Source organism: Mustela putorius, unplaced genomic scaffold (genome assembly GCF_011764305.1).
Source record: "Mustela putorius furo isolate JIRA1106 unplaced genomic scaffold, ASM1176430v1.1 tig00003949_pilon_pilon_pilon, whole genome shotgun sequence".
In the NCBI taxonomy this organism is placed as follows: domain Eukaryota; kingdom Metazoa; phylum Chordata; class Mammalia; order Carnivora; family Mustelidae; genus Mustela; species Mustela putorius.
The window spans coordinates 5,193,834-5,212,985 of NW_025422093.1; the positions used below are offsets into that span (position 1 = coordinate 5,193,834).

At 37.9% G+C, this 19,152-nt stretch overlaps 1 protein-coding gene across 2 annotated transcripts in view; it reads right to left on the reverse strand.

The window, feature by feature from the left end:
• ZNF365 (zinc finger protein 365) overlaps window positions 1-19,152 on the reverse strand; it is a 54,016-nt gene that overhangs the window by 27,834 nt on the left and 7,030 nt on the right. Inside the window, exon 2 of one of the 2 annotated variants that reach the window (XM_013063072.2) lies at window positions 19,025-19,082. The exons of the other annotated variant lie outside the window; for it this stretch is intronic. The gene's annotated coding sequence lies outside the window, so the exon portion shown is untranslated. The remainder of the gene's footprint in view (window positions 1-19,024; window positions 19,083-19,152) is intronic. 2 annotated transcript variants of the gene reach the window in all.

The window sequence follows — 19,152 nt, forward strand, 5'->3', positions numbered from 1 at the left end:
TTCTTGAAGTCTGGGAAGCTTGTTAAAATGCAGATGTCTGGAATTTTTACCTGGAATAATTACTTGAAATCTATGTGGTATGATTCTCGAGAATCTGCATTTCCCCCTATCTCCAGGTAACTCTCATATCCACTGAAGTCTGAGAAACAATTCGTTGTTAAAATCCATTCAAGGCAGACATTTGTAGTGCAAGGGGAAATGCTGCTTGAGATGTCATGAAAGTTGCTGAAGGTCACACCACTTACAAGCATCAGAGATAGTAAGGATATGAATTGTCTAGACTCCAAAAGGCTGTGCTCTTTCCACTGCCACCATCAAAGAGAGAGATGGGGAGTGGAAAATACTCTGGGCAAGATGGAAGAATAGGCAAGGAGGAAGGAGGGAAGGAAGGCAAAATGATTACTGGGGAAAAAAGATTTCATTGAAAAGGGAAAGAGACTATGGCCAGGGTTGTCAGACCATCCTGCTGAAAGCCCTGAGAACTGAATGGAGATTTATGAATGGAGATTTACGGGCTGCCTTGCCTCTCTCCTTGTCTCCTTGTCTCCTTGCATCTTCTCATGGCAACCAGTACAGCCTTTCAAACACAGGTTTCTTGACCCACAGAGGCTTTCTAAATGGCAAATGCACTTTACTAAATACAGTGGTTACATTTGCCAAAAAGTGACTTTAGAAGGACCAAACACAGACCCTTTCAAATGTGAATAAGCTCCCCAGATCAAAGGAGGACCCCAGATTAGCATCTGTGTGCCCTTCGACCCCTGAATGACAGAGCTAGGAAGTGTCCTGAAGATCAGAGGCAGTCCTCTTCAGTCAGACAAATCATGTCACACAGAATGTCAGGTAATTATGAAAATCCAGGGAGGAAGGATATGAGTAAACTTGCTCCAGACTGACGTTAAGTATTGACTTTATGTAGCAGATAAGTTCTCTGCTGTTACATCTTCATCTCCCTAACACACCTAATTGCATTTATGTATTCTGTTTATCCAACAAGAATAATGGCGTGCCTACTATGTTCCATTACTAATTGCTTGCTTCGTTTCAGCTTCAGAGTCGGCACTCTAATCTAGCTTTAAACCCTCTACCAGAATAATCTACTAGAAAACTCTATTTCTGTTAAATTTTGTTGGCATGGCAACCACCAAGCAACACCATGGAGAGTGCCTTAAATCCCACAGCAGTCTGTTAGCCTGAGTGAGTCTGCAGAGAGGAGGCCATATAGAGAGGCTAAAAATAGACAATTTACAGCAAGGTGCCCTGCGCCTCTACCACCCAGGACGATTATTACTTATTTCCTCCCTTGGCTTGGGTTAGACTGGAGCCATATCGGAGAATGGGCCAGGCTTCCAACTGGCACGGTTTTCCAGCCCTATTCCTGGACTGGGAATGTGGAGACCTGAGGTCTAAAGCCATCTTCACCCCCTAATGAGCTGAATGAGGTTCTATTCAGGTGGGGCAACGTATCTGGGATTGAGTGTCCTTGTTTGGAAAGGGCAGGAGCTGGTATGAATGAAGGACTCCCCTAGTTACTAGTCTAACATGTTTGTCATTGCCTGACTAACAAAGATTAGGGGACTAGGGAAGGAGACACAGCAGTGATGATGGTGGCAAAATTTGTCAACAGGTAATTCAGCAAATAACTTTAGTTGTCATCTCTTCCAGTAATATCAGCTAGTGTGTATCAGTTGTTGACCACGTGCTGAGGATGATTCTAGGTGACTCCACAGAATATGCTATTTTACCTTCCTAGCAAGACTTGGGGAAAGGCATTACGGGTACCCTATGTTAAAAATGAGTAAACTGAGACACAGAGCTATAAAGCAAATATCATTTTCACAGGAGTAGCAAGTTATCTAGCTAGGATTTGAATTTGGAACCATCTAAATTCAGAACCCACAGGCTGACCATGATTCTGTTGTATCCCTTGTGCCTCGACCATTGCCTGGCACCCATAGGGCTCTCAAAGACTAATTGTCAAATGTGCAGTAAATGACCTGTATGCTAGAAGGTTCTCAGTGCCTATTTTTCAAAAATCTTCAAGGCTTTTTTTTCTTTCTTGGTAATTTATTATGTGAAGAGAAACCTTTGAGACATCTCCCCTAAGTGAAATGGTTGCAGGAGAGCTAGAAAGCATGTTGCTGTGGAATAAAATACACAGAAAAAGATACAGTTAAAATAGGGGGATTGTTAGATAATGAGTCTGAATTATGCAATTATGTGACGAATGAATTATGAAACTGATGTTCTGTCAAAATAGGGCCTGTTTTCTAGGACCCAGAATACATGGGCAATTTTGTTCCTCTATTTTAGGTGAAATTTTGTTTTTAGAAGCAGAGAGGGAAAAGAAAGCTCTTATAACTATAGGCAAGAGAGAACTGAACTTGAAAATAAAATACAGGCTATAGAAATAATTCTTATTAGGAAGAAAGGTTGCCCCCCTCCCTACACCCCCGCTCTGCCCCCAGCAGTGCAGGACTGATTTTCTAGGTTATGCTAAGAGATGTATTGTACTAGGCTCATGGCTAAGATCAGAAGGTAATTTAAAAAGACAGCTTCTTTGGAGCATGACTATTATCAGGTGAAAATAAGTAGTGTTTTTCAGTGTCTACCACCTAGTCTAATTCCTCTCTAAAAATAAGTTGTTAGATTAAAGTTTTTATTGGAGATGAACACACAGGTAATTTTTCATATCGTAAGTGTGAATCATAATGAATTTTCACAACTAGATACACTCATGTGACCAGAATCCAGATCAAGAAACAGAGATTCTGCTTCCCAGAACATTCCTTTGTATTCCTATCAAAGACCCACTGTTTCCTCCCCTGGGGTAACCATTACCCTGACAGCAAACAGCATGGATCAGGCCTGCTTCTGTGTGCTTCACGTAAATGAAATCGTATTGCACGTAACCTTTTTGGTTTGGGTAGATGCTGACTAAAAGTATTCAAAGATGTTATTCAAATTTATAAACAAACCTACCCATCATGTGGAAGGGTCCCAAACACTACACATCCTCTCCAACTCTTGGAATTTTCTCATGTTAATTGAGCCATTCTGGGGGATGTGTGCTGACAATCTCATTGTGGTTTAATCCACAAGCCCCTGCTGGCTAACAAGGGTGAAGCACTCATTCACACATGTTTTTGGATATTTGATATTGTCTTGTGAAATGTCTGTTCAAATCTTTTCTTCATTTTTCTCTTGGGTTGTCTGCCTTATTCTCCTTGATCAGTGGAAGTTTCTGTGTACTCGAGATACAGTCCCTTGTTATAAATACATATGAGGAGATTTTCCTTTATATAAATCAGCACATTTTAGGTCTCATTTAAGAAATCTCTCCCTCCTTCAAGGTCATGAAGATATGTTCCCATGCTGTCCTCTAAGCCTTTTTGTTTAATTTTCACATTTAAATCTACAATCCAACTGAAATTATTATTTGAGTAAGAGGAGAGAAAGGGGTCCATATATGTTTTTTCACATGTCCAGTTCATCCGGCGACATTTGTTGAAAATATTATTCTTCACCCATTGCATTATTGCCTTTGTCATGAATCAGGTGACCATTTATGTGTGGGCTCTCTAATCTAGTTAACTGATTAGTTTATATAACTTTGAGTTCACTACTCTAGCTTTATGATGTGTTTTGTTCTCAGGAACAATGAATCTTCCAGCTTTGTTCTTTCTCTTCAATTGCCTTAGTTATCCTTGGGCCTTTGCATTTCTGTATAAATTTTAGAATCAGCTTGTCACCTTCTCTAAAACAAAAACAAAAACAAAAACAAAAGCCTGCTGGGATTTTGACTGGGATAGTGTTAATTTGTAGATTAGTCTGGGAACGGGCACATTGAGCCTTCTAAATATTGAAAGTGTATTCCTAAATTCATTTAGATATTAGTCTCTCTCAAGAATGTTTACTGGGCATTGCAAATCTTTTGTTGAAATTATTACTATATAGCTTATGTTTTATACTAACATAAATAGTACATTTTAAAATATGACATTGCAGTTGTAACAATATATAGAAATACAAATGATTTTTAAATAATGATCTTGTATTGCAGATTTCAATTATTATTGCAGATTTCAATTATTATTTCAACATTGCAGTTTCAATTATTATTTCAAATAGTTTATGGATTCTTTTGAATTTTTGTAGGATATAATCATGCAGTCTAGAAATACTGACAGTTCTTTTTTTCTTTTTTTCTTTCAAATCTGAATATCTTTTAAAAAATATTGCAATGGATAGGACCTCCAGCAAAATATTGGATGTAAGTAATAACAGCTGGCGTTCTTGTCTCACTCCTGATCAGAAGGGAAGTTTTCAATATCTCAACATTGGGTATGATGTTTGCTGTTGATTTTTTGTAATATTCTTTATTTGTTTTAGAAAGTTTACTTTTTATTCTCAGTTTGTGAAGAGTATTTTTTAATATATAATAAATGAGGGAGAGAGAAGTTTTGTCAAATTATTTCTCTGTATCTATCAAGATGTTCATTTAAAGTTTCTCCTTTTTTTTTGGTTAATATGGTTGGATTAACTTTTGAATGTTAACCCAATCTTACATTCCTAGAATAGGTTCGATTCATGTCACTAGATTCAATTGTCAAAAAATTTTTTAAAGATTTTTACATCTGTGTTCATGAGTGATAGGTCTGTACTTCTTTCTTGTAATGTCCTTGTCAGGTTTTGGAATTGTGCTATATTGGTCTCAACAAAAGTTGGATTTGAAAAACAGTCTGTATTCTGGAAGAGGTTAAGCAAGATTTGTGTTATTTTTCTTTTCCTTAAATATTGTGAGAATTTACCAGTGAAACCAAGAGAGCCTAGAATTTTCTTTGGGGGAGATTTTTTTAAAATAATGAATTAACTATCTTTAATAGATAGTGAACTATTCAGATTTTCTACCTCTGACAGTTTGGGTAAGTTGTATTTTTCTAGGATTTTATCCATTTCACTTTAATGGTCAAATTCATTGTTGTTAAAGTATTTAATTACCAAGCAGTTGCATTATTCTAGTTATATTTTGTTATTGATTTGTATTTTGATTTTATTGTAGAAAAATAACACACTATGAATGACTTTAATTTTTTCAGATTTGTTGTATCTTTCTTTATGACTTCAGTAAAAGATCCATTTGCCCTTGAAAAGAAGGTGAATTCTATCATCTCTTGATGTAGTATTCTATATAAGTCAGATCAAGTTGGTCAAGTGTGTTGTTTTTATGGATATTTTTTGTTAGACTATTTTATAAGTTATTAAATGAAATATGCTAAAGTTTTGCATTAAGAGTATGGCTTTTTCAAAATATATTATTTATTTATTTTTGAGAGAGAGCTGGAGAGAGAGGGTGCACACACAGGGGTGGAAAGGGAGGGGGGCGGGCAGGGGCAGAGGGAGAAGTAGATTCCCCAAGGAGCAGGGAGCCAGATTCAGAATGGATCCCAGAATCCTGGGGTCATGACCTGAGCCAAGACGCTTAACCAGCTAAACCACCCAGGCGCCCACAAGTATGGATTTGTTCATTGCTTCTTTTAATTCTGCCCATTTCTGTTTCAATATTTGAAGCTTCATTATGGAGTACATACAAATTTAGTATTGTATGATAGTGTCCTGCTGGATTCCCACTTCAATAATTACGAAACCTCTGTCTTTATCTGTGATAATTCTTTTTGGCATTAAATCTACTTTGACTTTAGTATAGATATACCACTTATGTTCAGTGTTTTTGTGGCTTTGTTGTTGCTGTTGTTCTTTATTGTCCACTTTTCTGTGCTTTTATCTTTCAAGTGTGAGTCTTTAGGCACAATGTAGCTGTTTAATCTAATCTAACAACCATAAATCTTGATGTATTTAGTTCATTTATGCTTAATGTAATTACTTGCATAGTTCAGTTTATATATACAATGTTGCCATTCAGATCTTATTTATTTATTTATTTATTTGGAGAGAGAGAGAGAGGGAACAGAGGGAGAGAGACAAGCTGACTCATGCTGAGCACAGAGCCAGACATGGGGATCGATCCCACAACCCTGAGATCATGATCTGAGCTGAAATCAAGAGTTGGATGCTTAACCGACTGAGCCACCCAGGCATCCCACCATTCATTTTCTATTAAAACTATCTGTTTCATGTTGCTTTTTTCCATTTTTCTTTCCTTCCTTAGGACTAATCATACTCAAAAAAATACCATTTATCCCTTCTATTATTTTGTAATTTTTGTCATTAACTATTTATACAGTGTGGTTCATCTAGACATGCAACATATGTTCTTTTCTTATAATAGACTAAGACAAATTGCAACTTTTCCTATTAAACTATCTCTCACTTTTTGTTTTTGTTGTACATATAGTGTTAAAACTCAGGTGATGTTATGATTATTGTTTGTATGATTCATGTTTGTATTTACCAATTTAGTTTCCCTCTTTGGTGTTCTTCATTCCCTTCTGCATTTTCATGTTTTGATTTGGGATCCTTTCCCCTGCCTAAAGATACTTCTTTTATTTACCTTCTATCAACATTCCTTTACTTTTTTATCTGAAAAAAGTGCTTATTTCACCATCATTGTTAAAAGATATTTTCACCGAGTATAGAATTATAGGTTAGGCATCATTTTATTTTAGCTCTCTAAAGATTTCGTCACAAATCATCTTTCCCTGTGTGGAGGCAGTTGCAGTGTACTACTGAGATTCTTCTTGTAAGATGGGGGTACTGACTCTCCTCTAGCCAGAAGTATTGCATGCTGACAGAACCTAGTTTGGTCCCTCTCAAAGAATCACCCTTGAAGACAGTGCCTTGTTCAAGGTTATAACAAATATCTATGATGTGGAAACCAGCTATGTGCTTGAGACAGGACCCCTTCCCAAGGGTGTGAAACTACAGAAGATTTCACCTTGCTTTGTAGAAGCCTAACTCCCCCAATGTTGACGTAACTCCAGAATCCCCTGTGCTTTTGACACTCCCCACAGCTCCCATTTGTTGCTCCAGCACCCATGATCCTAAAAGCTTACTGGTTTCCTTTGCCCTGAGCAAAGGCTCTCCTTCTGGCTAAGCCAGACCTTTATCCTGAGCCCAGGATCAGCAATGCCTCCATGGAAGAAAGAGCTGGTGGCTGAAAGCTCATCTGGGAAAGTTCTTTACTCTCTGTGAATGCATCATATCCACCTTGTCCTTGTTATCAACCAAACTTTGGCATCCCCACAAAATCTGTATGTTGAAGCCCTAAGCCCCAATGGTAGTATCTGGAGATGGAGCTTTGGGAGATAATTAGTGTTAGACGGTATCATGAGAGTGGGACCCTCATTATAGATTTGTTTGCCCTTAGAAGAGACACGAGGGAGCTTGCTCTTTCAGGCTTCATAAGCACATCAAGGAAAGGCCATGTGAGCACATGAGAAGGCGGCTCTCTGCAAGACAGAGAGGTCTCATCAGAACCTTGGCCATACTGGCACACTGATCTTGGACTTCCAGCTTCTCAAACTGGGAGAAAATTAATTTCTGCTGTTTCAGCCACCCAGTTTAAGATATTTTGTTATGGCAGCCTGAGCAGACTAATATAGCCTTCATTGCTTCCATAGTTCACTGAGGTTTTTAAAAGTACAATTTTTAGAATTTTTTTGGCCTCTTCTAGTTTTTGCAATAGAACATTAGCCTGAGGGGCACCTGGGTGGCTCAAAGGGTTAAGCTTTGGCTCAGGTTATGATCTCAGGGTGCTGAGATGGAGTCCTGCATTGGCTCTCTGCTCAGCGGACAGCCTGTTTCCCCTCTCTCTCTGCCCACTGCTCTGCCTACTTGTGATTTCTCTCTCTGTGTCAAATAAATAAATAAAAATCTTTAAAAAATAAAAATAAATTAAAAAAAAAACAACAAATAAATAAATAAAAAAATAAGAACATTAGCCAGACATGACCTATTATGTCCTACTGGGAAATGGTTGAAGAGTTTAAATCAGATTTCTATTGCTTTCAGTATGTAAATTATTTCATTGTTTTTACTGCATACTTACTGTAGTCCCCCAATATCCATTCTCCCCTTCCATAGTGAAAGAACCCTCAACCTTTACCTGGGTACAGGGCTGCCCCCAGAAAGACTATGTTCTCCACCCTCCATTGGAGCTAGATGTGAATCTTTTATTCCCTTAGAATGTGGGTGGAAATTATGCAGAGAACTTCCTGGTGGTATCTGCAAAGGAAAGTAATCTGCTCTCGCCTCCCTTTCCCCATTCTTACAGGTGGGAATACACATATGGAAGTGCGCCATCTTGTACTACCTCTTGTACTTAGGACAAAGGCAACTCCTTTGGAAAAGAGGAGAAAAGTGGGGGCTAGTCCCCACATTTTAAGTGAGCAGAGCCACTGTACCAGCTCAGAATTTTATTTGAGGGAGGAATCTCGCTTTTATAGTTTGTACTATTAATGCTTTTTCTCCCCCATTTATACTCTTGCCCTTAGTTTATCTCCTTTTAAAAATAGTTCTCTTGAGGTATAATTGATACAAAATAAACTATACATATTCAAAGTGTACAAATTTATCTCCCAACTAATATACTTACAATATCCTCCTCATTTGGTGTTAGAATGTTGGTATTTGTGAATACATGAATTCATTCAATTCATTCAAGTATTTACTATGTGTTGTGTCAGGCCCTGGCTATGCAGACTTGAAAGACTGTGGCCCAGAAACTAAATTTGAAGCCCAGATATGACTTATTTGGCCCAACTGGGGGGGGGGGGGCGTGTGGTAATAACTGCCAGCGACTGAGTAGAAGTTGCTCTCATTGGGTGACACTTTGACTTTCTCATCCAGGCTACTACATTCCTTTAATTTTCCTTCCTGGTCACTATTAGAATTAAAGTGTGAGACTCTTGGGTTAGACATTTTAAGATAAAAGACATATTCCTTGTCTTCAATATGCTGGTATTCCCGAGGAGTGATGACCAAGTATGACAGTGTCCGTATTATAACATGGGTGGTCAAGCCTGTGGGTCAAATCTGTCCTGCCATCCCTTCTTGTAAATGAAGTCTTTATTAGAAACCCAGTCCTGCCCATGTGTTAACATACTGTCCACGGCTGCTTTCACACCACCGCGGCAGGGGGTCATGGTTGTGCCTGAGACTGTGTAGCTTCCGAAATAGGTTTCTGTGGCATCTGGAACAAGCTGGCTGGCTAAAATAGCAAACATTAAACCTCTCACAGTTGTGAAGGTCAGAAATGCAAAGTCTCAAGGTGTTGGCAGGGCCATACCCACTATGAGGGGCTCTAGAGAACAATCCTCTTTTGGCCTCATCCAGCTTCTGCTGGCATTGCTTAATTCATGGCTTCGTCACCCGGAGCCCTGTCTCTGGTTACATTGATTCCTCCTCTTCTACCCGTCTTCTCTTCTGTGTGTCCTTTATAAGCCATTTGTTCTTGAATTTAGGGCCCACCTGGATAGTTCAAGATGCTTTCCTCATCTCAAGATCCATTACATCTGCAAGGATCTTTTTTTTTTTTTTTTCCTCCCAAATCCTGTGACATTCTCAGTTCCTGACTTTAAGACATAGATCTTTTAAGAGTCCACCATTCGGCCTACTACCCTCTCAAAACTGAAAATAATAATTACTTAGCCCTTCGCAGAAAACAATCCCCAATCTTCACTATAGGGTAGTGCAAAGAAGAAGGTCCTTTAACTCAGACTACTGGAGGCGGGAGATCAAGAACACTTTATTTCTGGAAGAAGTGATGTTGGAGCTGAATCTTGATGGTTGGATACAATTTCTCCAGGTTTGAGAGGTGTTGAAGAGACATGAGAAGAATAAGAGAAAGAGGGAAAGTGTTTCAAGCTGGGGGAATAGCATCACACAAAAAAGACAGAAGGAATAGAAACACTGTGGCATGTAGGTGAATACAAGCAGCTCAGCCTGGCTATTGTCTCAGGTGCGTGTGGGAGAGACGCGATGGCCAGTTCATTAGAAACCAAATTAAAAATTTTGTGTATAATCCAAAATACCATAAAGGACAATGGTGAATTTTAAATCAGAGAGAAAGGTAATGGGATTTGCATTTTATAAGGATCAGCTGGGACTTTTACATATAGATAAATTGGAGAAGTGTTAAGAATTAAGTCAGGAGACAAGAAGCTATCCCGGGCAACTGAAAGTTGTTATGAGTACCTGAACTGAACTGAAGTGGAGAAAATATGGAACTTAAATAGAATTTAGGAGGTAGAATCAACAGGACAGGGAGATTCTTTTTCAATGAATATGGCAAGAGTTGAAGATATAAAACAATTCTGAGATTTCTGGACTGGGAAAGTAGGTAGATGTTTGTGCTGAATATGGAGATAGAAAATACGGACGAGTAGCTTTGGAGGGGAGGATGGAAGGTCCCATGGTACACCTGTTGTGCTGGGGGGAAGACAATGTCTCATGTTGTGAACATGTTTGAGTTGTGGACATCTAGCTGAATCCACTGAATGAGTCCTTGTATACATGGGTCTGACAATTAGGAAGATGCTAGGAGGGGAAAGATAGGTTTTATTATTATTTTTATCCCTTTGAAGACCACATTTTAATTATCTTTATCTGTTCCAGATCTTTCCACTTAGAGTGAGGCAAAGACATTTTCTTTAAATTGGTAAGATTAAAGGATACTAGGAAGTTACTCTTTACAATAATATTGTGCTATGTTCATTACTATCAGGTAATGAAAATCAACTACCACTTCACTTATATTTCTCCTCCTACTTTACAAATACTAATTAGTGTTCAAGTCACTAATGCATGATGAGTAAGAGCTCCACAGAGATTATTCATATACTTCCTGGTTGCTGGGGATCCAATCTATCCACACGGTGATTTGGACACACAGGAAGTGACTAATGCAGGGGTTAAGTTGCATGATGAGATAAGCAAAGCAAGTAGAAATTGCCTGATTTGAAAACTTAAAAGGAAGAAAGAAAACAAAAATTTCCCCTTTGTGATCAGTTTTCAGGTATTTTCCAGGGTTTGATTATTCAGTTTGTATCTACCTATAATATTTTAGCTAAGTATTGAATATATTTTAAGGATAAGATGTATTTCTTAATTTTCCTTCTTGTTGCCAACTTGCGGTGACTTGCAAACAAAGATTCTGTGACGTCATTCATTCACTCAGGCATTGTCCTACCTGACGTGATTTTCATTTACTGAGCCCTAGACATGGAAACTGAGTTCAGCACACCATGCTCTTTCTGACATCACGAGGAGTCTAGAAATCTTCCCCACCCTCTAATGTCCTAGACCTAGACAAGAGTCCCTCTCATTCTTTTTTTTTTTTTTAAGATTTTATTTATTTATTTGACAGACAGAGATCACAGTAGGCAGAGGAAGCAGGCTCCCTGCTGAGCAGAGAGCCCGACGCAGGACTCAATCCCAGGACCCTGAGATCATGACTTGAGCCGAAGGCAGAGGCTTTAACCCACCGAGCCACCCAGGCGCCCCCATCTCATTCTTAGATTAGGAAAACTTTTTCCCACAATGCTGCTGTCATTAGTTCATCTGTTATTTTTTTGATCGCAGGACCTTGTTTGTTTCCTTATTCGAATTGAGCACAGTCTTTATTATCTACATTATTTTTTCTCAAACTCAAGAACTTAATTTTATTGATATTTCCTATTTTGAAAGACTGATTTGTCTTTTGAAAAATGTTTAGCTGTATAGTTATTGTTTCTTTCCTACTTCAAAACCCCAACTTCCTAGTGTTTTTTATTTTGTTGACCTTTTTAATATCTTTAGGATGTAGACTAAGAATCTGCTCCTTTTTTGTTATTCCTTCTTTAATAATGAAAGTATTTAAGGCTAATACTTTTACTCCTTGTTTGGGTTTGCAGCAGTGTCTTATAGATTTTGATGTGAAGTGATCTCCTTGTATTGCTTTCTAAATAGTTCATAACTGGTTTTGAAATCATCCTTAACCCAGTAGTTACTTAGAAGTGCATTTCTCAGTGTCCAAGTAGTTGGAATGTAAACATATTTCATTATGTAACACCTGTTACATTCAAAAGACTATTTGTAAGAGTGGGCACCCATCAACAAAACTAAAAAACAGAATATTAGCAATATCACTGAAGCCCACCTCTGTGCTTTCTTTTCTTTTCTACTCATCAATTTGACTAACCCTAAAATGAAACCACACTATCTCATTACTCTGGTTTTATAATAACTCTTAATAACTTATGGGAAGCCCCCATGTTATTTTATTTCTTAAAGAGTGTTTGAAGACTATCAGAAATAATGGCATGGTCAGGAACTCCAAGGTCCTGTCCCTCAACAGAACACTAAAAACTGACAAAAACTGTCAAAATCAATGGAACTCTGGAAAATGGTCAATGGCTTACAGCAACCAGGCAAGCTCTTAATCAGGAAGAACCAAACAAAACTTGGTAGGAAATCTTGGTGGCATTTCTAACCTACTCTTGCCCCCGGGGTAAAAATACCCAACTTGTGCTTCTTGTGATGCTCTGGAAAACCACAGCCCATGGAGACAGCAGAGCTGACCTTGTTCTCAAAGAACAAGGTTCTCAAAGACCCACAAGTGTGGTTGTGCTTTGACCTGTCTGGTCACTCCCTGAAGGACGAGAGAAGAGCTTGCCTTTACTTTGCCGAACCTGCAGCTCTCTCAGGACAAAGAAAAGCTGCAGCCTGGAGAAATGTTTCAAAAACATTTACAAGCAGAAATATGACTTTCTGGGACTGGGACTAAGGCTATCTGTCGAGGCAAACAGCTGACACTCCAAAAAGTCTGGGGAAAGGCTGTGAAGTGAGATCCTTTGAGGAAGAAGAGTTTTGAAAATCTTCATCAACCTGGGAATCAAGAAGGCCACGTGCGTGCCCAGGGCGGAGCTCTCACACACTGCCAGTGAGAAGGGAGAATGGGATCGCTATTGTGGAAGACAGTTTGGGAGTTCTTTACTAAGTTAAACATACAATCACCATATGACTCAGCCTCTACCATCTGACTCCACTCCTACGTATATACCCATAAGAACTGAAAATAGGCGTTCAGACAAATTCCTACAAGAGTGTTCACAGCAGTACTACTATGATAGCCAAAAGGTAGAAGCAACCCAGAAACTAACAGAAAAACAAATGCAGCATATTATATACAATGAAGTATTATTTAGCCATTAGCCATAAGGAGTCATAAAGTCCTAATATATGCTACAACATGGATGAAACATGAAAAAAGCCACAGACTCTATATTTCCATTTATATTAAATACCCAGAATAGACCAATTCATAGAAACAGAAAGCAGATTAGTGTTTGCCAGGAGCTGTGGGGAAAGGTGAATGGAGATTAAATACTTAATAAGTTTGGGATTTCCCTCTGGGGGTGAGGAAAATGTTCTGGAGTAGATGATGATGATGGCTGTTCAGTTACGCAAATGTTCTAAATGTCTTTGAACTGTACACTTCAAGGTGGTTACGATGGTAAAATTTTATGTCATTGGTATTTATCCGCAATTAAAATAACAAGTGAAAGGGCACCTGGGTGGCTCAGTCTGTTCCACGTCCAACCCTTAGCTCAGGTCTCAATCTCAGGGTCGTGAGCCCAAACCCCACAGGGTGTGGAGCCTACTTAAAAAAAAAAAAAATTTAAATTTAAATTTAAAATTTTAATTTAAAAAAATTTAAAATAACTGAAAAAAATAGTGTCTGGGTTCAATTTAGGTCAAGGTTTCTCCATACACAATTTTTAAATAGGCCTGTCAGTATCCTGACCTCTTCACATTAGTGAATCTTTCAATCTATTAACAGCGTATTGGTCTCTAAGTTGTCTTTTCATCTCTTATTTTAGTTTAGTTTTCTTTTTTTCTCTTAAAAGAAGTTGCTTTCTTTGTTAGATTTAGTCCTACTCACCTTACATTTTACAATAATGTTTTTGTAAAATTTCATATACATGACCGTATGAATATAAATCATAATGCATGGTGTGATGAAGTAACACAAAGTACACTTGTGTGAACGCTAGCCAAATCAAGAAACAGAACATTGCCAGCACACCTCTGCCAGAAGTTTCCTTTGTATTTCTTCCCAGTCACTAACTCTACTCTGTGCCAAAAGGAGGTACACTTTTCAATTCTAATTTAATGTCGTTCAATTTCTCAATGCTTCCATTGTAATGAGTGCTTTTGGTTTCCTGTTTAAGAAATCCACCCCCCAAGTTTATTAAAATAGTCTCTCATGTTATTACATTTTAGATACTTCCATTGTGACTTCTTTTTTGACTCGTAGTTTATGTGAATGAATTTGCTTAATCTTCAAAAGTTGGGGGTATTTTCCAGTTTTCTTTTCTTTATTACTGATTTCTGGTTTAATCTCACCATAATCAAAGAGAATATTCTCTATGTTTTCAATCCTTTCACAGTTGTAAGCCTTGCTTTACGGCCCAGAATGTGGTCAACAAAGGTTTATTTCACATGTACCCCCCAAAATGTGAATTCTATCACTGTTTGATGGGTGCTCTATAATGTCATTTGGGTCAAATCTGTTAATCCCATTTTTTAAATCTTCTTTACATTTAATGAGGTTCCCTTTCTTTCTTTCTTTCTTCCCTTTTCTCCATAAAAATGCTTGAGATCTACTAGTATACAACAAGTATACAACACAATATTGTTAGAATAGTCATTATGGGGGCCCCTAGGTGGCCCAGTGGGTTAAGCCTCTGCCTTTGGCTCAGGTCATGATCCCAGAGTCCTGGGATCAAGCCCCGCATCGGGCTCTCTGCTCTGCGAAGAGCCTGCTTCCTCCTCTCTCTCTCTGCCTGCCTCTCTGCCTACTTGTGACCTCTGCCTGTCAAATAAATAAATAAAATCTTAAAAAAAAAAAAAAAAGAATAGTCATTATGCTATATATTAGATCCTTGGAACTTATTCATCTTTTAAGTGACTTGCATCTCTTTATTTTCCTCCACTGTCAGCCCCTGACAAACACCATTCTACTCTGTCTCTTTTGAGTTTTGATTTTTTTTGTAGATTCCATATGTAAGGGATACCATATAGTAATTGTCTTTCTCTGGCTTATTTCCCTTAGCAAAATGCCCTCCAGTTTCATCCATGTTGTTGCAAATGATAGAATTTCTTTCTCATGGCTAAATAGGATTCCATTGTATATACATGCCACATCTTTATCCATTCAGCTATCTATGGACCTTAGTTTTTTTTAATATCTTGACTATTACGAGTAATCCTGCAGAAAACTTGGGAGTACAGGGGTCTCTTGAGGCACTGATTTCATTTCCTGTGAATATATACCTAGGAGAAGGATTCTTAGATCATATGGTAGCTCTATTTTTAATTTTGGAGGGAACTGTTTTCCATAATAGCTGTACAATTTACATTTCCACCAACATTGTACAGGAATGGATTTTTGACTGTTTTATCATTTAGTGAAAGAAATATGCAAATTTTCTCATTCTTATGGACTTGGATATTCCTCTTTTTAGGTCTGTAAGTATTGTTCTACATACTTAAAAGACTTATAGCCAAATGCAGTATACAGATCTTGTTTCTACTCTGATTGAAAAATGTATGTTAAGACACCAGGGACATTGGAATACAGGCTATACCTTGGATGATATTAAGGAATCATTGTTAAATTTGTTGGATGTGATGATATCTAGTAGAGATACAGACTAAAGGGTTTTGGGTTAAATTTTATAGCATTTTATAGAATTTGCACATAGAGCAAATTGACAACACTGAGAAATATATTTAATATTTTTTATACCTAAGAACTCTTCATACTCACAAAGATATGATGAAGACATGATTGATTTACCACATGATAAATATATAAGCTAACCTGATATTTTGTCAAAGGCCTTAAACAAACATAGACAAAAATTGCATTTTTAAAAATTACTCACATATGATTTTTTTCTCTGTTTCTATATGTGCTAACAAACATTTTGGGTAAAAATAATTCAATATATACAGTTATAGATGGGTGAGAATATTTTCAGGAAAAAAACCAAAAATCTAAGTGATGGTAAATTTTATGTGTCAGCTAACTGGCCTGAGGGGTACCCAGATAGCTGGTCAAACATTATTTCTGGGGGCACCAGAGTGGCTCAGTGGGTTAAAGCCTCTGCCTTCAGCTCAGGTCATCATCCCAGGGTCCTGGGATCGAGCCCCGCATCAGGCTCTCTGCTCGACGGGGAGCCTGCTTCCTTCTCTCTCTCTGCCTGCCTCTTTGCCTACTTGTGATCTCTGTCTGTCAAATAAATAAATAAAATCTTGGGAAAAAAAAGAACATTATTTCTGAGTGTGTCTGTGAGGAGGTTGATTCAGTAGACTGAATAAAGAAGATCTACCCTCACCAATGTGGGCAGGCATCATCCAATTCACTGAAAGCCCAAATACAACAAAAAGGAGGAAGGATGAATTCTCTCTTTTCTTCCTCAAGCTTCGACATTTATATTTACTGCCTTCAGACATCAGAGCTCTGGTTCTTGGGGCTTTTGATTCTAGAACTCACATCAGCTGCTCTCTGCTTTTTAGACCGTTGACCTTGGACTGGGACTTAACACTATCAGGTCCCCTCATTCTCAGGCCTTCTGACTCAGACTAAATTACACCAATGGCTTTCCTGGTCTCCAGCTTGCAGACAACAGACTGTGGGACTTCTTGGCCTCCATAAAACCAGTTCCTGCAATAGATATCTTGTATCTATCCATATATATCCTACTGGTCCTGTTTCTCTAAAGAATGCTGACTAATGAAACCCATAAGAAAAATTTTGTTTATTTGTTAAAATAAACCCCAAAACCAAAAACGTAGTCTGACTGAGGTGAGATTTCTGACTAAAATAAGTTTGCTAAGATGTAAACTGTCATCAGTGCCAGCGGTCTTCAACAGGAATCAACTAACAAGGCTGTGAGCCACCCAATGTAAGAAGAGAATGCCACTGTGAGGACATTAAACTCAGTGTGGTTTTTGGAGGCTGACCATGCACTGGGTGAAATGGAAACTAATATTTTTCCTCTATTCCATGAGTTTGAAACCACCCCCAAGCAGCGTTTAAGATATCTGTGCAGAAATACTAAAAATACTATTTGCTAATTGCCTGAGCCCATCTCTTTATAACCCGTATAGTAGGTACTAACTCTTCCTGTTTCAGATGTGGAAACTGAAGTTGAGACTTTCTTAAGACATTACAGCTTATGTGTAGTATAAATTCAGCAGCAATCTTTTACTGAGGGACTACTGTGGGACAAGCAGGGTGCCACGTATTTTGTCAACATAACTGTAAGGAATGAGCTCACAGGGAAGATACGATTATATCCATTTGATAGATGCGAAAACTGAGTTTCTGAAGGCTTAAGCTGCCCGAAGCTCTACTCTTGGTACTGGGTAGCTGAGATTTAATCCTGGATCAGTTTGGCTCTAAACCCTACATTCTTTCTTGTGTATAATAACACCATCAATTGCATGTATTCAAATTAAAAATGATCACTTAACTACATATATATGGGATTGTTTTAGAACACGTTATCTTTAAAATGTTCCTTTCCATTTTCTTTGCTGGTTGTTTTCTTTCTTTGCCATTTAATTAGTTTTAAGAAATTAAAAAAAGTAATGCTTGCTTGTGCTGTTTTAAAAAAAGATCAAATACTAAGAAAGATATAAGTAAAAGTCCCCCATACTCTTTCCAGAGATGACCGCTGTTAAATTTGTTACATAGTCTTTTTCAGAAATTTTCTGCCTGTGTTCAAACACATGCACATAGATTTTTTTTACTTAGATGAACACATATTTTGCATACTGTTCTGCACCTTTCCTTTTTTTACTTAATATGCCTCGCATATCTTTCTATAGAATTATATATAGTCTATATTTTCATTTTAATGGCTACCTACATTTGTGTCCCATTTATGGATGTACATCATCTATGTGACCAGTCCCTAATAGAGTCATTTCCCCCTTTTTATTGCCAACAAGACTGCAAATATCAGTCCTGTATTGATATCTTTGCATACTTATGTGAGTTTATCTGTCAGATTGAATTGGATGCTTGAAAATCAAGGATTACCCTATAAGCAAGTCCTAATTTGGGTTATAATAAAATAATAGAGCATAAATTTCAGGGACCCAGGAGATTCAGCAGTCAGTTAAAAAGAGTTACTATGCAGCATCTTTATTTTCTACTCAAAGCAACATTATTCAATAATCAGATATTTCCACATTGACTTCAGTCTGCTGCTGGTGAGCAGAATTCTTTCACATAACTGAGCTGTCTGGACTCACCATGTTTTACCGAGATGATTATGAAGGTTTTGTCCACAGGTGAATGACAGCTTCAAAAGGAAAATAGATTTTCATTCTTTTAATTACCTTCCTTAAGGTAGAAATCACTGGGTGTCCCAAGCTAATTTGTTGAAGTAGGTTAGATCAATTGTTTTGTATTTTTTTTAGATTTATTTACTTACTTGAGAGAGAGAGTAAAGGGAGGGACAGAGGAAGAGAATCTCAAGCAGACTCCCCCGTGAGCACGGAGCTGGAGGTGGAGATCAATCTCAGGACCCGTGAAATCCTAACCTGAGCAGAAATCAAGAGTCGGAAGCTCAACTGACTGAGATACCCAGGTGCCCTGGGATAGGCTTTTTGAACAGAGATTTCTCATAAGCGCTACCATGATTGGATGTTCAATTTGTGATGTGAAGTTCTTTCTAAGAATGGAGTCTGCCTGTCCTAATATGACTTACTTGCAAACAACTGATATCTCACAACTTGTTATTGGTCTTTTTCCTCAAGAGACAAAAGATCATTGAATATAGGGATTGTGTTGAGATGGCCCTAGAGAGTGTCATGCTAAGCAAAATAAGTCAGAGAAAGACAAACCCCATAGGATTTCACTTACATGTGGGGTTTAAGAAACAAAACAAAGGAACAAACAAAGAGACAAACAAAAACACAGACTCTTAAATGCAGAGAACAAACTGGTGGTTGCCAGAGGGGAGGTGGGGCAGGGGACAGGTAAAGGGGATTAAAATCACCTCACCTTGATGAGCACTGACAGATGTATAGAACTGCCGAATCATTATATTGTAGACCTGAAACTAATATAACACTATGTTAATTATACATAATAAAAACAATTACAACTAAATATATGGTGTGTTAGAAGGG